Source organism: Epinephelus lanceolatus, chromosome 23, assembly GCF_041903045.1.
Source record: "Epinephelus lanceolatus isolate andai-2023 chromosome 23, ASM4190304v1, whole genome shotgun sequence".
NCBI lineage: Eukaryota > Metazoa > Chordata > Actinopteri > Perciformes > Serranidae > Epinephelus > Epinephelus lanceolatus.
In genome coordinates this window covers 13,910,965-13,927,690 of record NC_135756.1, presented here as the reverse complement: position 1 = coordinate 13,927,690, position 16,726 = coordinate 13,910,965, and positions in this window count along the sequence as shown.

Below are 16,726 nucleotides of genomic sequence, written 5' to 3'. Positions count from 1 at the left end.
ACTTAAATATTTTTCATCACCTTTAAATAAACGCATTTTATTTATCTGTAAGGAATTACTTAACTTTTTTAAATTAGTAAAGTTGTGCAAACTCCTATGATTAAAACATTTGCATTTTTTTTTTAGCTTTTACTCAAAAACCCTAAATACACATAGCAATTTATTTATATAACATAACATAAATTAAAAACATTAAAAACATATGAACACAGACAATTTAAATACAAGTCACTGCTTTAGTAGACATTAAGCATTGATCTGACATTAACTACAGAAACTGTTTGGCAATACTTCCCTTGCAAATACACAGGGTTATTAGACTTTTTTTTTTAACGTACTAAGAAATGGCCAGAGGATTTTGTTTTACCTATGGATTTTTTTTTTTTTTTTAATCATAGGGCATCAAATCTGCTAGGTTCAGCCCTGTGAACATTTTCTGACAGGAACAAAAGGTACAGAATTAAAAAAAGAAGTCTTGAGATAACATGTCAAACCCTGTCTACTCTCACACCTGGCCAACTGCTGCATAAAGTAGGCAGTCTTGATGGATTGTTAATTTCATGAAGTTACAAAAAATGTCCCATGCAGAGCTCCCATTTCTGATGTCAGAGAGGTGTGGGTCATTGGGATGATCCAACAAGCACTTTGATTGAACTGTATTTTTAAGAAGGAAACCCTTAACCCTAGAGTTTCCACTCTTTGAAGCTTTTTTTGTTACTCCCAGAATTTGGTACATTTTGTACAATGTCACGGCTGTTTTTGGAATCCAGGTGCAACCCAGCAAGGCGGCCGTGGGTCCACCTCAAAACGATGGTCTGGAGTTCACACATCAAGTGAGCTCATGCAGGACTGCCTGGAGGCCACACATGCTCCCTCTGGAAGGTGAGTAATGTCACTGGTTGAATGTGTCACATTACATTTGAGAATGAGAATTACAGCAGCAAGGAAGGAGGACAATATGGCCTACACATGAAGTGGGGTGTCCACTCATAGCATTAATTGTTAAAGCTGCGATAGGCAGAAATCTAGAAAAGGGGAGCACACCCCTCTCTGTCCTAAGCCCTTTCCACCAGACGACTACGAGCATATGTGCTTCATACAGTATTCCAGTGTTTCCCATACTTAGATTTATTTAATCTGATTTGATTGCAGAGTTACCCTCAGCTCATTCCTCCAGCCCCTCCTTGGCCTTCTCTCTCAGTTTATCAGAATGCAAATGACAATGACCTAGGTAGCTAGCCACCCCACGGTTCCTTCACTTCCTGGCACCGTGGACTGTTTCTGCTGAACAAGAGCGAGCAGCAGCTCAGGAAATAGACCTTCAGTTGGTGGCTGTAGCAGCTTGAATTCAGCCAGTGCAAACAAACCAGCACTGGGTGTCGCAGCAGGCTGTTTTCCAATGCAAGCACCAGGTCTAACCTGTGTAATGGCAGCAACAGAAAGTTTCTTGATCCAGGGGGGAATGGGGAGTGTCCAGTCCCTCCCTGGCTGGATTCCGATTGCTTCAGTGGCCACTGGGGGTCCATCTCCAGAGGTGCTGCCTGCTCTCCTCCCAGCGAGGTGGTCTGTAGCAGCAGGAAGTGAAACAGAGAGCACACTGTGTTTCCAGGCTCCAGCATTAGCTAGTTTTAGTTATAAACGCTAATACTAGCTACAGTAATCTAATAGCTTCACCTTCTCTCTATCTCTAAAATGCCTCGTGCCGATATTGATACGAGTTTTATGTCTTTTATTGTCAGACTCTCTGTGTGATAAGTCTACTTTTCTTCTTTGGCTTGCTTTGCAGTGTAGGTAGTTATTGCCAGTGCTGGAATAACAACTGCCTGTCAAAGATTCTCAGCCGTCTCGGCAAAATCAAGCTTTCAACACAGGCATTTGTAAAGAAACAATTGAATAACAATATGCTCAGAGGAGGTTATTATGGATTTTTTTGCCCAGTGAAGTAAAAGTTAAACTGCCTACCACAGTTTTAAAATAGAAGAAATAAAAGAGAGGTGTATCGTAGAATTTCCACATAAGCAAATGCTGCTTGCATGATAAAAGTCATGGCGTATTCATGACGCATAATATCGCATCATTGACTTAAGAATAACTCTTGTGTGTACAAACAACTCCACAGTTCTTCTGTAAATTAGCAAGAGAAAGACTTGTGCAACCTGAACCACCTGAAAGCTCAAACAAGCTTCATGGAAACAATTGAATTGGCAAAGGCAAAGATTTTCCATCGTCTTTCCAAAACAGCTTGGATTCCAAAACTCGTTCACCTGCTCCTTTCTGCACTACTTTAGATCCCTATTTAGAGCCCTCACTTTGTGACTCATCTGCTGGTCATTTATGCACTCACTGTGTTGTAATTACTGCAGTCTGGTAGCACTGTTTTTTCATGTTCCTTTCATGTTTTTTGGCCGCAGAGAAAGTGAGGCTAAAGTGAAGGCTCCAGCTGTATCGGGAAAACAGAGAAATACCCAGGGCAGATGTGGGACGCCCTCCCTCACTGGGCCGTGCAGTGACCAGTACAAGAGGTTTGATGTGGTTTTTGAATCATCAGCATCACCCACGGTTTTGTATCAGCTGTCCCTGACTGGAAATATGAGTGGTCCTTATCTCAGGGGAGAGAAGAAGAGAAAACAGAGGAGCACTTACAGAGATTTGCAGACGGACCCGAGGTGAAAAAGAAACAAGCTGTCAAAACTTTGTCTTTAAATGATGGTGCACGGACAGGAAAAGGGGAAAAAATGTTCTGCTACCCTTGAAAACTGATGGAGAAGATTCATCTGCATGACTTTTACTGATTCAGCAAAAACTATGTAATTTGGAAACCTGTCTTCACAGGAGTTTAAAGGAGCAGTGTAACATTTTGGGAAAGGAGTTCAGTCAGTTTTTGCTGCCTACTGACACCTCTAAAGCTCACTGATTAACATTTTATATCTCATTTGTTTAATCATTTGTTTAATTAATGACTCAAGGAAGACCTTTGTCTTATGACAGAATTCTCAACTTGTTACAGTTTCCATCTTCAGTCTGACATTGTGTCCACTCAAGGGTGTCCATTCAAGGGATCGATATCTTCCTTGACCTATGCTGCACTGCCTCCACAATCTCCAGTTGTGGTGCTTTGCTTTGTTTCATCCGTATCCATAAGCTTTTAGAAAATGTGCACAAACATGAACAAAATGAACGCAGAGTATGCACAGAAGGTTCCGTCTGTCTCCATAGTCGTATCTAAAGCCTAGTTCAGACCAAAGATTTGCGACAAGACGAAACCGTTTTAGAACGTTGGAGAGAAAAGTTGCAGCGGTGTGAACTGGCCGGTCTGAGCTCAACTCAAGCCAGCTGATGGTGTCACGTGCAACTTAATCTCTATATACAGACTCTACATTCACTGAATGTAGAGTCTGTTGGCAAACCCCGGAGATCTTGCCTCCAGAAGAAGAGAGGAAGAGCCCTGGTTTCCGGTTGTAGGCTGTTTGTAGTCCGCGGGATATTGACCAATCATGCTTGAGCCGGCTGCAGTTGTTGCCAGGTTAAACGGTCCGTGCGGTGAACTAACGAGGTGGAACATAATTGGCGTCACTGCAAACTCTGAATCCATCGCAATGGTTCAGCATATTTACTTATATATAAACAGAAGTCGGAAACAGAAATTTGCCTCCTCCGCCCAAATCAAACCGGAATGCCAAAAAATCGGGGGTCTGCCCCCAGAGGCTGTACTGCCAGAAGTCAGACGCCGAATACAGCTGATGGGTTCCGAGAATGCGTGCAACTCAGCTGGTCAAATCGCTGGCGGCAGGTTTTAGAACGTAAAGCATGTCACCTGTTTCAACAGTCAATCGGCTTGTGGTGAAGTCTGCTGGTCAAGTCAAAATGACTGCAGACGGCGTGTTCACTTGCTCCAGCAGGTGCTACGTCCCCGCCGAGCCCTCTGTTTCTGTCCTAATGATGTGCCAGTGTCAGAAAGTGGGTCACTACTGCTGCTCACTGTATGTGCTTATGCCCCCCCATCACTGTCCTCATTCATATTTTACGAAGCTACAAAATATATTCAGCCACAAAATAAGCCTGAAAAGCTGGAAATCAGAACAGAGGTACAGAGAGTTGTTGCATAGAGATGATACGCCATCTCATCTAGTTGCATTGGCGTGAACCGGCAGGTTTTTAGAATGTTGCAGAACAGAGCATTGCAAGTAGTTGCCTGTTTCAGCTCATCTTGTTGCAAATCTTTGGTCTAAACCGGGCATTACCTTGAGCATAAATGAGCACTTACAATACAAATTGTTCAGTTAACAACTAAAATGGTTACAGAATGCACAACCTAATCTTGGTATTGAACATTTCTGCAAACCATGGATGCATTACGTTTGTATGATATTATATCATGAATACACTAGCTTTCCATTTCAACAGCAATGTGGTTAACATGTGGTTATGCTTAGACACAAAGATGACTTGGTTATGTTTAGGAAAAGATCATGTTATGGCTTAAAATTCCTCATTTGGGGGCGCCCATTAGCTCACTTGGTAGAGCGGGCACCCCAGAAGCCCTGTCCTTGCCACAGCAGCCGTGGGCTTGATTCCAACCCATGGCCCCTTGCTGAATGTCATTACCTCCCCCCCCCCCCCACGCTAATAAAATCTCTAAGCAATTGAAGGTGAAGAAGCCCTAAATATATCTTTAAAAAATAAAAATAAAATACCGTATTTGAGTTGCACAATTTCTACAATTTTTTGGTTTAAAAAAAAAATCAGGCTACCAAAAGCAGGGACACTTTTGTACCTAAATAGCCACTGAAAACCACCCATGACTCACTGAATCACAACTACTTGGCATGCATCTCATCTAGGTAACCCAATATCCACCATCCCCTCAGCCTCCAAATTAAAAAGTCAGCTTACATATTACAATACCTTACAAACGTTAATATAATACGTATAAAATGTACAAATGTAACATATTTATGGTTTGCAGAAGCATACAATGACTACATTTTCTTCTGGCAACTGGGCTGAGAATACAACAAAACTAAGGTTTTCTTATCTGTGCCGACAAGTTTTAAATTAGTCATTAAAACCACAAACAATGTTTCATTTAAACATTGTCTCAGAGACAAATATCTTAACACCAAATCTATGGCCTTGGCTGGATTCCACTGGAAGTGAATTAAGAAAATATGTTTTTTTCTGTGACTTGGATGAGCCGGCTCTTTACAGGAAATGATGGTTGCTCTGTTGATAAGACTAATCTGTTGACGAGGCAGTGAAGCAGGATGAATCAGTCTCGCAAACTGAGTACATGGTAAAAGTAAATTGGACTGTCAAAGATTTGTCAGCATCTGGCCCGTGCTCTGACTATTGTTTCCCTCTGTACTTTTAGATTTTTAACTGAGCAACTGACTGACTGGCTGATTGCCTTACTGTCAGATCAAACACACAGATTTATGCTCCGAGTCATAAACAATGACTAACACTGCCAGACAAACAGCTCCCATGAGTCTTACGGAGTCTCCCGTTACAGAGACGGGCACTGATAGATCAGATACGAGTACATTTACATAACACAAACACACAGCCAGGCAGACATCTTTTACTCTGGTAGAGTGTGAGTTATTTCCTCTGTTGTGAGCCCCCCGGGTGTCTGATTGGGACAGCCAGTCAGCATTTCATCTGTGCGTAATAATAATGTGCGTGATTAAGCACCGAGTTCTGGCACACACAAACAAAAAGATCAACTCTCTTAAAGATCCTCTGACACGCAGAGCCCGTCTACTGTGGCTCAATTAACCTACAGCTGCCTTTCCCGACTGGAGCTATACAGATGTGCACATTCCTACAAGCCCACACACACACACACACACACACACACACTGTATATGGATAGCCTACCTACAAAACTACCGGCACACAACAGATAAACAGGCTCATAAATCCTTACAGCCACACATACATACAGTGTGCAGAATGTATAAACACTAATGCTACATGACTTACTTTTCTGAGTAAAGGTGACTCATTTACAAAACCTCTACTCCAGACCATTTGCACAAACACACACCACCCACACACACATACAGAGAGGGTAAAATTACAAGCATGCAGACAGGCAAGTGCTGCACCTCTCCCAACACAGGTATCAAAGGGTTGCCGCATGATGAACTCATGTAGGGATAACTAGATTCTGAGTGCGTGCAAAAGTGCGTGTGTGCGTGTCTTAATGCATTGTTAGTGCAGTGGCAGTAATGCTTCAACATTTTGGGATATATATATATACGCTTTTGCATTCTTGCGAAAAGAGGCTTTTTATTGATCTCAAGACTACTTGATGAAGCTAAGGCTAGCAGCTGAATACCTTAGCTTATCATGAAGAATAGAAACAGGAATGGTTTGCTAAGAAATCAACTCCGTAATTAATAGGATTATCAGCATTTGTGATGTCATCAAAGTAACTTCAGTTTACACCAGTCTGCTACTACAGACAATAAAATACATGTTTGCTTTTAAGCTAAATTCAGGGGGAATTAAGTTTAGTGTGTTTTCAGTTTATGAAAATTCATTTTTGGCCTCCTAGAAAAGTCTTGTTCACCATTTGGTTGCACTAAAAGACCCTTGAAGGAGTTGGACATGGAGTTTTTTCAGTGAGTACATTTTGTTTTCATGATTTCAAGCCTGTTTGCCACTAGCAAAACTTAGCATTAGCCTTAGCATTAGCACAGCTAACCATAGGCTGTAAATGCCTGTGCTAACCAAGCTAGCAGCTAGCATTAGGGTTAGCTCTACTGTCTAGTCCAAATATAGCCAGTTCTCATCACTCCAAAAATCCAAAATGGCGACGATACATGCCAAATTTGAGTCCGGGAACCAATGGGTGACGTAATGGTGGCTACCTTTATTATTTTTATACACTCTGTGGCTGAATATCAATTCTTAAATCTAATTTTAAGATTGAAAACAAATAAGTACCTGTCCAGAAATGTTGGACTATTGGAGAAAATGTGTATGAATATGAGTTTGTGAATGCACTTCATCACTGAGGATGTATGTTGCTATGTAGGCGTAACTGTGGGTGTGTGCACACGTCGATAGCACTTGGTAAGAGTGTGTCAGAATGTGTGTTGCAGGCGTGTGTCTGGGGTGTGTGTTGAAGGGAGGTCAATCCTCGGTCCGGGTAATTTGCCACAGATGAAACCTGACTCCATTCCAGGAGACCAGCGCAAGCAAACGTTTCAAAACTGCAGGAAATCTATTAGCACCTGGTGGGACTCCCCCCGCCTCCTTATTCTATCCTTCCCCCCTCTCTCCGTCCTTCCATCCCTCACTCTATACCATCTCACCTCTCCCTGCCCCGCCCCAGTTAATAAAGCCACACAAGACCACCGCACTCCCGCTGTGCCGCTAAAGCCGGGGGATTAGTGAGTGTGTGTGCGTGCACGTGTGTCTGTCTGTGGCGTGTGGCGAGGTGTGCGTTTACGCCCGTATGTGTGGACTTGTGTGGAGTGTGTGTGCAGAGAGAGCATGTAATGTATGTGGAGCTGTCCTTTAACACACGTGGAGCCAGTTAGCAGTGAATGAGGTGCCAGACAAACCTGCAGCAGCTGCCACGCTAGAAACAATAGCTTATGATCCAGACACAGTAGGCTGCAAGCACTGCTGAGCGCTGACTCTGGGTCAGATTGTAGGTACTGCTGTAATTGCTGAGATGATGCTAGTGTCCGGGTCTTGTGAGCTGTGGTCAGTTTGCCTTTGTTGGTTGTGGTAAAAAGGATGTCCACTCTCTTTTTTATGCCCTGGCCTACTTTGCGTTTGCATTATAGCTGGAGTTCACATAAAACATCCTGAGGAGAATGTAGACTGCAGGCAAACAGAGCATGTCTCAGTGTTTTCATTTGCAGGCTTTGCATAAAACGCTGCTGTCCTGTATCAAAGGTTTGATGGACAGGTGTGTCGAAGAAACAAGATAAGGAACTTAAAGCCCAAAGCTTGCAAATAAAGCATTTTATTTAACAGGAAACTGAAACTAGCTTAGATATCAGATTCTATTCTGGAAAACATCCATTGAGAGACAAGTGAGCCAACATTCACTGAACAATTGAGAACAGCCGCAGGCCAGATGGAATTTTCTGTTGGTAATTACTTCAGCTGTCATGTGTCAAAACATTTAAATTTATTGCCATATAATGAAACATGATATTGTAGTTGCATACCTAATCTATTACCTCATTGTTCCTCCTTGTATTATTCAGAGATGAATATTGCTGAAAAATGAAAGCAGAAGCAAAGCTTTGGCACACCTGTAGGTCGACAGGTGCGCCGTTGAGGACCGAGGGCAGGCTATAGAAGACACAAAAGAACTCCCACACACTGTCTCCTACACTTGCAATTATAAGAGATTTATTGGGAACAGCGTTTCATTAGATTGCAATCATCAAACAGAACCTGATAAAGGTCTCTGTGCGAAACATTGTTCCCGATAAATCTCTTATAATTGCAAGTGTAGAAGACAGTGTGCTGGAGTTCTGTTACCATAACAGCGACTGTGTTTTTTTCCCATGTTTTAAAAACATGAAATTTAGACTAAATCCGCTCAATTGAACCGCGCTCCCAAGCAACGATTGTCGTACCATACATTAGCAACAATAACTGGGCACAGCGGGCCTTTTAAGCTTTGGATTCCTCCATATGTTGAAGAAATACTCAGCATGTAAAGGTGGTATCTGCTCTGACATTTGCTACAAATGTTAGAATGTCCGGCTAACTTGCTTATAAAGTACACTTAAAGGTCCAGGGTGTAGGATTATGGGCATCTATTGGCTGATAGCGTATTGCTGTGTTTTCTTTACCTCAGAATGAGCTGTCAATATCTGGATACAGAGTGGATCCGCTTCCATATGCCGGATTTATACTTCTGTGTCAAATCAACACTGTACCTACGTCGTAGACTCTGCGTTGACATAGAGCCTACACCGTACCCCACGCCGAAGCCTGATGTGCACTTTCTCAGAAATGTAACTAGTCATCCCGGCAACACAGACCTCCTGTCTGTTTTTGTAAGCTGAAACCATTTCCCTCAGTGGAAACAAAGCTTTTATTTACTTTAATTTCCCAGATAAGAAACAACAAATTGTGAAGACAATAAAGCCTCCACAAAAATAGCAAAATAAGTCTTGTGTGTGATTTATCCTGGCTTCATATGAGTAGCGGAAATCTCCACTCGTCGCTAGGCTAATTTACACTGTGTAAAATGCCATAGGCTTGTGCCAATAACGTTAGCATGCTAATTTGTTTGGAAAACGTGTTTAGTATAAGACAGTTGTTTTGTCAGTGAACCTTGTGAGTTGTAATGGAGCCAAATTATGTAATGTTACCTTTGTTACATGTTGCTGTTGTCCCTGGCTTCATATGAGTAGAGGAAAAGTCTGATAGCTGCCAGGCTAATTTATACAATGTTAAATGCCATAGGCTTGTGCTAATAACATTAGCATGTTGTATTTGTGGGGAAAATGTGTCCAGATAAAGACAAGTGTTTGTCTGTGAATGCTGCGAGTTATAATGAAGCCGATTTGTGTACTTGTGTTTGAAATTGTTGCTATTAAGTCATGTTTAATGTGTGTTTTGGGTGTGTTTTGAATCAAATAAACTTTACAGCACTTACAGTCATCATTATGATGCTCTGTAGTCTCATATAACTACCTATTAGCAACTGTCTTTTTTATGTAAAGGCTTCGAAACTCCTAAGTGGGGACTTTACTGGTGTATTTTATGTCGTAGGCCCAACCTTGAGAGCCCCAAGCTTGTGTTAACCACAGACCTTATTTCAGGCATCTAAACGCATCAAAAAACCCATTGACTTCAAGATGAGGGAACCAGGAGTAAAAAAAATACTAGGCTAACTCATTTCTGGGTTTTAGGACTCATTCTTGGAGCATTCTATAGGAAGGGTTCACGCTGATATCTTAATGACTCCCTGAATGATGCCTGTCCCATGCAAATAACCTCTTTATGCTCAACAAGATCACAATAAATTTAAAAAATGTGATCCAGCTTTGTGATTTCCGGCCTTAATGAAAACATCTAACGTTTATCTCTTGTGTGATTTCATCGGTGCGTTGAATATTGATGACCTCAGCTCATAAAATGAGGTCCATATTGGAGCGACAGATACAAGCCAGAGGTCATCTGGCTACCAGTCTCATGTCCAAACAAGGCTTTGTAATATCAGGAGCAAATAACTGACTTTAGGAGGGTGACGGTTTTTTTTTTGTTTTGGTTTTTTTTTGTAGAATGACTCCCAGAGGAAACATGATTACGTTGAAGTTTTGCTGCCTGGAGGTATATTGGCTTGGCACAGAGTTCATGCGTGGTTATTTAATCTGCCTGATTTGATCTCAGGGCAGGTGATCTGGAGACAAGGAGCATTTCCAGTTGATGATACAACTTTGGCCTGAAATGCAATCTGTGACATCGTCTCATGAATCCTCCCTGTGTTTTTTAGACCACCTGCATAAAGAAAACCCCGACGGCGAGCACTGAGCTGTCAAAGCTGATCACCCACCACAGAATCACAACCAGACAAACCCAAACAGCCCAAATCCTGAATTAGGTTTTAGGGTTTACTTAAGCTTAAAAAGTCTTTAACCATTACCAAGTCTACATCTTTCTCTACCTGAGGTTAAAATCTGATTATCTAAGTCAACTGAGTCTGTGGGGCGTTTGGGCGGCCGTGAGCGCACTCGCCAGCTCGCTAGCTAGCTCGTGTGCAGGGTCCGACCTAATTGGATTTATGTGCGGGAATGTTTTCCAAAGCCACACTTGTGAAATACCTCCACATCTGCTGGCCATTAGCAGTGGACATAACACACAACAGAGAGAGGAAAGCCCCCAACGCCTTGATTCATTGGACTGCAGCTCTGCTTTTATTGCAGCGGAGGAAAAAGGCCCGCTGCAGCGTTTCAACACAGCGAGCGCTGCCTTATCTCTCTCAGTCTTTTTCCTCCCCTGTTCTCGATTTCATTCATTTTTACTTCAGTCATTCAATCCTTCAATCCACTCACTATCTCATTGTCTGACCTCAGATTCTCTTTTCTTTATGTCACAATTTTTCAGTCTTGCCGCAGCAGTTATTCTTTCTTCTTCTCATTTCAACATTTAACTTTTCCTTAAATATCTTTTTCTTCCATAAATCCATACAGCAGATCTAACTTCTCCATCTGCTTCCCACCCCAGCTTCCCCGCTCTTTGTGCTCCTGTGCCCAGTTCTCCGCCAGTCATTTATCTATGTCAGCACAACTTCCATCTCTAAACCTTTTTCCCTGTCACTCCCCAAGGCAAGAACGTCCTCCTGTTTCATCCCTCTGTGGGCACAAGGAGAAACTAGCAAGGGGGTCTGACAACCCTCTGACCCCTCATCTGTCATCTGCGAGGGGAAAAGCGCCCTTCTAATTTGGGGGGGAAAGCGCTGAGGGGTCGGGAGGCTGGTGTGGTGGTTGTTATTGTAGTGTCGTGGGGGTCAGAGGTGAAAAGGGGGAGATCACACCAGTGATTAGCCTCCTTCATGTGCAGCCGAGGAGGGAAGCGGGGACAGGGGGAGTGTTTGTTGGGCAGCTGGGGTGTAAAGTAATTAAAGGTAACGGGGTAAAGTCCTGCATTTAGAGTGGTCAGTGGTGTTAATGATATTGCTCCAGGTCAGGGCAGGGACACCTGGACCCTGACAAGGTGAGTCTAGGTAAAACCCATTGTGATCCCGTCCCTCTCATTCACTAGCTAGTTTGATGCTTGTGCAAAAGTCCCCAATGTCATTATGATGAAATGCAGGGCAGCCTTTTGCCTTGTATCTTGATGCAGGGGGTCTGCGGTTAGGTTTAGGCAACAGATCTACTTGGCTAGGGTTAGGGAAACATTGTGGTTGACAGTGCCGAACCAAGCAAATACAGCGCCCTGGGCAAGCTTTCCCTCGAGCCCCTGCCCTTTGATCATTGTTATTATTAGTAGTAGTAGTAATAGTGGTATTGTTACTGCTACTACTATTGTTATTATTATTACGAATTCATAATAATAATAACAATAGTGGTATTGTTACTGCTACTACTATTGTTATTATTATTATGAATTCGTAATTTGTTTTTCTTTTTGGGGGGGGGGGTTTGTATCCAAAAAAACAAAAACACATGGTTTTGGGGTGGGTTTGGGGGTGTTAGCGGATAGCAATTAATCCGTCGCTAAGTCCCGCCCCTGGATGCAGACTGGCCAGTCATAAGTGATGTGGTGGTTCACTTTTACACTGTGATCTGTAGCCTATAGTTCGGCTTTAGCTTCTAACTATCTTTGTCTTTTTAACCTGTTGTTGCTGCTGAGTCAGTTTGACATCCTGGATATATCCTTCAAACACAGACTGTAGACCCCTCTGTCTGCTTCTCTCTGGAATCACTCTTTCATTGTTCCAAACATATGATAATATTTCTTCAGGGAGTGCAGTTAGTTACAGTGTGGGCTCCATGCTTACTCTGACAGCTTGTTGGACCATCATAAAGGGGCGGGGCTTAGCAAAAGGTCGATTTTGGTGCCACCTCACCCCCTGGGTGATGCTCTGGGGAGCCGCATTGTTGCCTAAAGAAAGATTCCCCGCTGGTGGTGAATGTTAGTCAATCTAATGACTGTGATGAAAGACTGACGTAAGAAAAATACCACAAAATGACTTTTAGTTTCACACAGGACACGAACACTGGTCTCCTGTCAAAGTGCTGTGCTGCTTGGACCCATCCACCTCCTCTCCTACCTGCACTGAGTGCATCGTGCATTGCTCTGAACATCTAATAATGACGCAGATGGCTTTGCATTGGAGTTGGCTAAAAGCATGGTGCATCTACAGACACTTAAAGGAGCATTGTGCCTCCATATCTCATGCTCAGGGCAACAGCCCAGGAGGCATTTTTTGATGACCTGGGAGTGAGACCAGGGGTCACTACTCCCATAAACCATGCATACACCTTTTCCAACACATAAACTTGTATTTATAAAGGAAGAGTGTGCGGTGAGAGTGTACACACCTTCAACATTCTTCAGACCAGGCATACACATGTTATTAGCGGAGATAGCTGCGGGTGATATGATAATTTGGAGATCAAATATCACTTGAGAGCTGGATAACATTGTTTTGCGTTTGCTTGCCAGTTTCTCTGATCATTTTGCAGGAGTGTGGCGTTTTGTAAAGTGTCAATCAATGGCACATTTATAAAGTAAAAGTCTGAGTCATCATTATCATCATTACCTCTGCCAAGGAGGTTATGTTTTCGCCGGCGTTTGTCTGTTTGTCTGCAAAATAACTCAAAAAGTTCTGAACGGATTTTGATGAAATTTTCAGGAAAGGTTGATAATGGCACAAGAAACAAATTTTCGTGGTCATCGGTTGAAGCAAAGTGCAGAAAATAATAAAATGGCGGGAAATCCGAGCTGCTTGGCGGAGGTCTGCGCTCTCCGAGTGCTCTAGTTTACATTTACATTCATCTCCCTGTTCGCCACTGTTTAATTTCATTGTTGTGAAGCGCTGCTAAAGTCGGTTTCAGCATGAGCACCATATGAATGACTCATAGTAGTCCTTCTGATGTTTTATAATAGTGATGGTTGATGTTTTACCGCAATGATGGTTTGTATGAACACTTGATAATTAATGGTAGGAACGCTACAAATCAACACAGCAGTACGTAATGACTGTTGAAGGACCTTGTCAGTGTGACGGTCAGTTAAACTACGCTTTTATTTACGGCATATTTCATTGACAGGTCTAATGAGTGCTGGAGGAGCACAGGTATCAATATGCAAATACATGTTTACAGGTGAACTGCAGGTGTGGGATTGAGGCCCGTGCATGTGCGCCCTGCGCCACAATGATTGAGATTTAGACGAAAAGAATGTGTAGGGACATAGTGAAATTGTATGCATCGGTAGTTTGAAAATCGCAGGTTGGGCCCTTTAATTCTAACAGCTGCTGTTAATACTTTTACTGAAAGACTCGAAGCTGCCAGCTGGATAAGCAAATTGGCTGTGTGTAAAAACCACTTCATTTTAGAAATCCCACGTGCTGGCATGACGCTGTGAGGAGCGAGTCAAATGAGGCTGCATTTTGTGAGTGCTGACAAGTTACTGCCGTGGGAGCTGACGGCCTCCGAAACTACGCAACTCCCCTTGATGATGAACACTACTCATCTCTCTGGGTCGCCCTCCTCCTCCTCCATTTTTCCCCTGTCCACACCTCTTTACGTGGCCCAGCAGGCCATGAAATAGGTGTGTGTTTATGTGGGCATGAGGAGAAGGCATGAGCAAAAAGAGACACAGACATATTTAAAGCCAATACATGCTGGAGTTTTATGTGATTGCAACATGCCTCATTATTCTAATAGGATAATGGTTTGGAGAGTCAACAAAACACACATTTTTTTTACCCTGTTTTTGTCAGTCAGGAGCATTTATATGAGAAACAAGTAGATTACACCACAGCTTTTACTATTTTTACTTCTCTCTGGTGTCGTAAACCCAGTCCTCATTTAGGGTGCTTTCAGACCTAGAGTTGTCTTGCTTTGGTCCAAATCAGGGACTCATTTTGTTAGAAAATTGCATAATTGCTTAGATTCGTGTTCTCACGGCAGCATTTACAAGCAGACCAGATCAAATGCCTTGCGCGAGAAAGGTGCTCTTGATTGGTCGGAATTTCCATGTGGGAAAAATCCAGGAAGTAAACAAGACGTTGAAGAAGAGTACACTTGCAAGATAAATGTGACACTTTCTAATATCACAATGGAGGGACATTTGGTTCAGATCAAGGTCAAAACACGTTCTCACCACAAACGAACCGCACCAGAGTTCGTTTGTAACCGGGTGGAAACCAACTCATCAAGAAGGTTTCGGTTGTTTTGGTGCACATCCAAGTGCAATTGCTGTGTTCACACCTGCCCAAACAAACCACACTTAGGGGGCAAATTAACTTGACTTAACATTTGATTGAACTGAACCCAACAGGGCAGGTGTGAAAGCGCCCTTAGTCTACATTTTAATCATTAGCAACTAAGCAAAGATACAGTCATGAAAGTCTTCTCCTAGGACCCCTGTGATGACAGAGTACTTTCGAAGTAGCTCATGATTGTGCCGTCCAAGAACCGGAGCCTGTTGTTCCTGGCAGTTGTGAGCTTGATGTCAGTTACACTGATTACATCTTAAGCGAGTACTGAAATAAAGTTGCTCATCAGTCTTGTATACCATAGCGCTACTAAACTTCTCATGCTCTAATTAACAATGTGGCGGAATGACGGACGTTTTGGAATCCTCAGATATAGGCCCGGGGCTTTGAGTGAAAAAATAAGTCATGGAAGGTAATACTCCCACTGCTTTGGTCTGTTATAAAAGAGCGCTCCCACTTCCAACATCTTCTCCCTCGATGCATAATCAGCTGTCAAACCTAACTTATTTACCTGAGGCTCGTGAAGCACATGGGACAGAGCTCGCTGTAGTTCAAAAGGCACCAATCTACAAAAATTCTGAGCGTCTGGATTTCTTCTTTGCACTGACACTGATTGACGTCGCGGGTGTGATGTGTGCACGGTGCGCGGTGCACCTCCGTGCCTGCTGCCAAGGCCTAGAGCCGCTGTCTGCAGCCCCCCTGAGCACCAACACACACACACACACCTCTACACCTGCTGATACTTTCCTGCGCACACGCAGACCAAAGGGAGGAAAAGGGACCAAAGAGAAATTAAATGACCTGCACGCGTCTTAATGAGGGAGGGCCGGGTGTCTGGCATTTACCTCAAACCATTTTTTCCCCCTGCTGCTCTCTCTGGAGGGCTTTAAGTCCGCCGCCCGTTAACGGCTGAAGTGTGGATTTCCTGTCAAATAAGGGTTAGGGCCCAACAAAAGTCCTGTACGCTGGTACCTAAATAGGATTACTTCCAGCTGCCCCACCTGAACACACACACACACACCCAAACACACACACTTCATGTCTTACAATGTCCCTATAGGGATTTAAACTGTCTGTGGTGCTCAGTTTTGTCTTTATAGTGAACCTATCGTGTCTTTATGGTATTTTAACACTCCAATAATCAATGTAATATTCCTATAATGACGATAAAGTACTTTATAAAGTTGCCTACTGTAGTGTGCTCTGTCTGATAGTATTTTTATATGATATTTCACTATAGTTCTTTATAGGGGCTCTGCAAGGTCAGTCTCAAATGTGCCGTTGGATTAAGCCACAAATAGACTCTTGTGTTTTCCCCCATACCTCTGTCTCCCATGGGGATTGTTTGAACGGCAGGACAAATATTCCCCAAGTCCCTGATAAATATTTTTCATCTTTGTCATGATGTGACTTTCATGAGAACAGCTGTCCCCGCGTCTCTTTGACAACTCTGACAAAAAGATGCTGGCTCATGATGTGATGTAGTGTGGCAATGTTGTGAAGTGCTGTAAAGTTTAGTTGATTCAAAACACACATTAAACACACATTAAACATGGCTTAATTGAGACAGTTCCAAACACAAGTACACAAATCAGCTTCACTATAACTCGCAGCATTCACAGACAAACACTTGTCTTTATCTGGACACATTTTCCCCACAAATACAACATGCTAATGTTTTTAGCACAAGCCTATCGCATTTTACATTGTATAAATTAGCCTGGCAGCTAGCAGACTTTTTTCTGTACTCATATGAAGCCAGGGACAACAGCAACATTTAACAAAGGT